Raw genomic sequence first — 6000 nt, 5'->3', positions numbered from 1 at the left:
CGCTTGGGAGAAAAGCGAGTTTTACCAGGCCGGTGGGGATGCATAGTTTCGTCCGCCCATATATAAGGGGATAAGGATCCACCTTTTACCTACGCCTTCTTCCTCCTTTGCTTATCCATCTCCGCGCACTCGAGCTCCAGCACCCAAGTCCGCACACCTCGCCTCGACCTTCTCCAACCATGTCCGGAGCGGGAGGCAAGTGGATGGCCTCCTCCGTTATGGAGGGGCACATCGAGAGGCTGCGCGGCGCCGGATACCTGTCCAGCGACATCGCGCACCGGCTCCCCAACAAGGGGCAGCTCATCCCCACCCCCAGGCCCCATGAGAGGGTGGTATACCTTCCCCATTTCCTCCGTGGACTGGGCTTCCCACTTCACCCCTTTGTCCGGGGGCTCATGTTCTACTACGGCCTGGATTTCCATGATCTGGCCCCGAATTTCATCCTCAACATCTCGGCGTTTATCGTCGTGTGCGAGGCCTTCCTCTGCATCCATCCCCACTTCGGCTTGTGGCTCAAGATCTTCAATGTCAAGCCGAAGGTCGTGAAGGGGAACCAAGCGGAATGCGGAGGCGCCATGGTGGGCAAAATACCCAACGTTACTTGACTCGAGGGCGCCTTCATGGAAACCATCAAGGGGTGGAAATCAGGGTGGTTCTACATCACCGAGCCGCGTGACCCTAAATGGGCAGCAGCCCCCGAATTCAGATCTGGCATCCCCATATGGCTCACCTCTTGGAAGGAGAGTGGCCTGACTTGGGGAAATTCGGAGGAGCTGACCGGACTCCAAGCCTGTATTCAGAAGCTGGTGGACAAGAAGCTCAAGCTTGTCAACGTAGTCCAGGTCATGCTCATCCGCCGCATCCTCCCGTGCCAACAACGGGCTTTTAAACTGTGGGAGTTTGATCCGGCTCAGCACCGACCCTTGAGCGGGCTCTTCGACACTAGGTACGAAGATGCCTGGAAGGTGCTTTTTAAGGGTGCCGAGGCCCCCACATCCGCTACCGAAGATCGCGGATTCCGCTCGCAGCGTCAAGCTGACGAGGTAAATGATTTCACCCTTTACGGGACACTTGTTTTCCATAGTTTGACTCTATGCGGGATCTAAACTCCCTTTCCTTTGACAAGACTGGCTGAAGAAGGCCGAGCAGACTATCTGTCCGGCCCCCTTGCCAGAAGACCCAGTGGATGGCCATCTGGCGGGGTGCTGGTTCCGGCACCCTATGTGGTGCCGGAGAAGAAGGCCAAGAAGGAGGCCACGGGTACTCGAAAGAGTTCCCGTTTTCAGATGTCCGATGACTCCGAGGAGGATTCCTCCCCCGAGGACGAGGAGAAGAAAAAGGTCTCTCCCCCAGCGGGGGGAGGGAAGAAAAGGAAGGCCTCCCCAGCTAGGGAGGCCGAAGGGTCCAAGAAGGGAAGGACTCTTCCCCCGGACTGTTCCGCCAACGCTGGTGACGACGACGAGGATTGGCCTCCAAGGGCCAAGCCCCTAGCGAGATCGTAAGTATCTGGACTCCCGAATGACTTCATGATCTTTTTGTTTGCCACTTGGTGTCTTTCTAACGCCGCATACAACCCTGCAGTCCGCCCAAGGACGATCTTCCCGCTTCGTCGAGCGGGTCCTTGGGATCGTCGGATGTGAGCAACACTTCACTTCCAACCGCCTCCTCTCCCCGCGACGCTGACGACGTTGAGGTGGGATCCCAGAGAGGGACCCATCCGGAGGAGGAGGACCCGGAGGTGGCACAAGGCGACCTCCCAGACTTCGCACCGGACTCCGCACCGGAACCTGCAGTGGTTCCGGAGTCCGGCGGGCGGCCCCTTCGCAAGAAGGGCAAGACCGTGGCGCCGGCGGCCTCCGTCCAACCGGAGGCGCCGGATAACTTGCTGGAGGCGCTCAACGACGCTTCCATCGAGGAGGAACACCGCACTGTCATGGGTGCGGTGATTCAGAAGGTCCAGCTCGCCAAAAGCGGGCTGACCGAAGCCTGCAGCAGCCTTCTATCAGGCTTTGAGGTAAGAATATCAATATATGTAAAATAGTACCGCATAGACAGTAGCCCCTGATGCTCGGTTCGGTGTTCGGAACGAAAAGCCGGACTGAGGATCTAAAAAAGATATACGCAGGAGTCATAAAAAATATGTCGATATGGGATTGCAGGCTACCCTGCTGACCTCTGCCGCACTGACTGCAGAGGTCAATGCTTTGAAGCAAAACCTCGAGCGGTCCGAGAACGAGCTCGGCCGTGCCAAGAAGCAGCTCGAGGACAGAGAAGGTGAGTAGCACCTTATTAAAGTTGTACCTTACAGAAAAGGATTTGGTTGCAAAAAGAATGACAAGGATAACGTGGGTATTGCAGGGGACACAAATGAGGTGGCGACCCTAAAGGAGGCGGTGTCCATGGCCGAACATAATGCGGCCGCGGAGCGCACCGAGCGAGAGAAGCAGGAGGCGCGGGTGGCGGAGGTACGGCAAGAGCTCCAGGCTCTCATGGAAAAACATGAGAGTTTGGAGCGTGACTCGAAGACTCAAGAGTCCGAGCTTGCATCGGCTCTTGAGAGTGCCAAGGCCGCTAAGGCCGAAGCCTACAACGCCCTCTAGGAAATCGAGGCGTTGAAGAAAATAGCGTCGGGTAAGTCATTTTTCATGCAAAGCAAGCATGTGGATGTGGATTACGTGTTACTTACCCGAATTCGGAGCTCTCCAGGAGCGTTCGCAGATCTGCCCCGCAGCGTGTCCGATGCTGCCGCTTTCTACAGGGCCGAGGAGGGGAGCTCGACGGAGAAGGTCTTCTGGTCTCAGTATGCTGAGGCCGGACATCTGGTTCCCCTTAGTGACCAGCTGAAGCAGCTGGTCGAGCTCCACAAGGTGGCCGAACAGGCCATGAAGGGCCTCATAATTCGGCTGTGGCCCAATGAGGCCATGCCTGGGAGCTACTTCGGCCTGGTGCACCGGCTGGTGGATGCGTGTCCATGGGTTGAGGTCATCAAGCGATCCGCCTGTATTGAAGGTGCCCGTCGGGCCCTTGCCCTTGCTAAGGTGCACTGGGGCAAGATGGATGCTGAGAAGCTTGTGACAGACGCGCGACCGCCGGGCAAGGAGTATCGCATGCCCGAGATGTATTACAAGAGTGTCCTAAAGGGTGCCCGCACTATTGCGGGTGAGTGCTCCAATAATGTAATATTTGAGTAGACTCGCATTTTGTTATCCTGTGCGCAGAAAACTTTGTTCATATGCGCTAAGCAACGTTTGTTGATTTAAAATATTACCTTCTATGCGGCTGTTTATCAAATCTGAGAGATGGCAAGTCGTCGGCTTCAGCCCCCATGCCACGAGTGCTAGGGTGTTCGGTATAAATTTGGGCACTCTTGTTCCTATATTTGGGTCCATCTAGGGAGGCTCTCAACACGACGAACTAGGCAACCGGACTTATAATGCTTGAACACTCTCACTTAGCCATAGAATTCTATAATTTTCGGTGAAGCCCCTAGTGTTCGGAAGGCCGAATTTGGGGCGCTATCCACGCCTGGGCCGGACAAAGCCGGTTCCTCGCTCGAAGCGGCATAAGTCTTTAGGGACTCGAAAAAACCTCTCGAACAGCAACCGGCTCTCGCCTCATCATGACGGTCAGTTTTAGCTTTCTCCACTGAGGCGTTAATCCAGCTCAACTGGGGCGCAACCGCAGTGGTTCTCCCAGTGCTACCTTAGCCGATACAACGGAACATAAGGTACCAAAACATGGGAGCCGGGCAAACCCAACTATTGACCCAAGACATGATTCGGAGCTGATGCATATAATGCTATAAGTTCGGAGTGCCGCACTTGTGAAAGTGTTCGGACTTATCATACCATGATGTGGGGAACATAAGCCCCTGGTGTTTTTAGCCGTACCAAAGTGTACGGAAGCAACATGTCGCAAATGAACATATGTATAAGAAGGAAATGCAATTATAAGCAAAAAGGTGCTGCATTGTTTTATTCAAGAAGTACTGCTATGAATGCAGAACGATACAAATAGTACGATAAGCAAGGGACGGGACTATTAAACGTGTCCCCCTCCAGGGGTAGGCTACAGAGTGGTGTATAAAACAGATTTAATGCTCATAAGGGAGACCACCTGGATATTCGTCGCAGCCTTTCTTCTTCCCTGACTGTTGCATCGTGAGTTCGGCCGGTCTACTGCCGGACAGGGCCTCTGGTAAACGGAGTCCCGTGGGTAAAAAAAAGGAAAAAAAAGAAATGACACACTTGGGGGCCCCTGATGTGGTTGAGCCGCATTCTGGGCCTGTCGTGGTCGTGCCCCTTCCCCTGTGCTCATGGTATCTCCAGAGCGTAATGATGAACGCGAAGGACCAGTCTTGCAATCTTGCGAGGGCTGGGGTTGGGGTCGCATTGCTACGCGTGCTCGGAACGCGCCAGGTGGTCTTGTTGTAGGTTGCTTCGGGCGCGTTTGGCTGTGTCCGGTCGTTTAATGGCCGGACTCGAGAATTGCCTGAAGAGGCTGCATTGTACTTCTGCCGCGAGAGCCGCTGTATGTTCCTCCGTTCGGAGGGAGCGCTCGGTGTTTCCGTTGACCGTGATGACTCCTCGAGGGCCTGGCATCTTGAGCTTGAGATATGCGTAGTGTGGCACCGCGTTGAACTTTGCAAACGCGGTCCGTCCGAGCAGAGCATGATAGCCGCTGCGGAACGGAACTATGTCGAAGATTAACTCCTCGCTTCGGAAGTTATCCGGGGATCCGAAGACCACTTCCAGTGTGATTGAGCCCGTACAATTGGCCTCTACACCTGGTATGACGCCTTTGAAGGTCGTCTTTGTGGGTTTAATCCTTGAGGGGTCTATGCCCATCTTGCACACTATATCCTGATAAAGCAGGTTCAGGTTGCTGTCGCCGTCCATTAGGACTCTGGTGAGGTGAAATCCATCGACGATTGGGTCTAAAACCAATGCGGCGAATCCGCCGTGGCGGATGCTGGTGGGGTGGTCCCTTCGATCAAAAGTGATCGGGCAGGAGGACCATGGGTTGAACTTCGGGGCGCCTGGCTCCATTGCGTATACGTCCCTGAGTGCACGTTTCCGCTCCCTCTTGGGTATGTGGGTTGCGTATATCATATTCATCGTCCGCACTTGTGGGGAAAACCCTTCTGTCCTCTGTTGTTCGGCGGTCGGATCTCTTCTTCGTCATCGCTATGCAGCCCCTTGTCATTGTTTTCGGCAATTAGCTTGCCTGCCTGCTTGAATACCCAGCAGTCCCTGTTGGTGTGGTTGGCTGGCTTTTCGGGGGTGCCGTGTATCTGGCACGAGCGATCAAGTATTCGGTCCAAATTGGACGGACCCGTAGTAGTTCTTTTGAATGGCTTCTTCCGCTGACCGGGTTTCGAGCCCCTGAATCCGGCGTTGACTGCCGTATCCTCATTATTGTTGCCGTTAATGCGGCGTTTATTCTTGTTGCGACGTGACCTGCCATTGCGATCCTTGGTATCCGGACTGCCGGAGTTTTTGCTGAGGTTGTTGCTGCGAGCTAGCCAGCTGTCCTCTCCCGCGCAAAAGCGGGTCAGGAGTGATGTGAGGGCTGCCATGAATTTCGGCTTTTCCTGTCCCAGGTGCCGGGCAAGCCATTCGTCGCGGATGTTATGTTTGAAGGCTGCGAGGGCCTCCGCATCCGGACAGTCGACGATTTGATTTTTCTTAGTTAAGAACCGTGTCCAGAATTGTCTGGCCGATTCGTCTAGCTGCTGAATTATGTGGCTTAGGTCGTCAGCGTCTGGTGGTCGCACGTACGTGCCCTGGAAGTTATCAAGGAATGCGGCTTCCAGGTCCTCCCAACATCCAGTTGATTCTGCTGGCAAGCTGTTAAGCCAATGCCGAGCTGGTCCTTTAAGCTTGAGTGGGAGGTATTTGATGGCGTGAAGATCGTCACCGCGGGCCATGTGGATATGAAGGAGATAGTCTTTGATCCAAACTGCGGGTCTGTTGTGCCGTCATAGGATTCGACATTCAC

Source organism: Triticum aestivum, chromosome 6B (assembly GCF_018294505.1).
Source record: "Triticum aestivum cultivar Chinese Spring chromosome 6B, IWGSC CS RefSeq v2.1, whole genome shotgun sequence".
In the NCBI taxonomy this organism is placed as follows: domain Eukaryota; kingdom Viridiplantae; phylum Streptophyta; class Magnoliopsida; order Poales; family Poaceae; genus Triticum; species Triticum aestivum.
The sequence above is the reverse complement of the archived record's forward strand: the minus strand, read 5'-3'. Positions refer to the sequence as shown.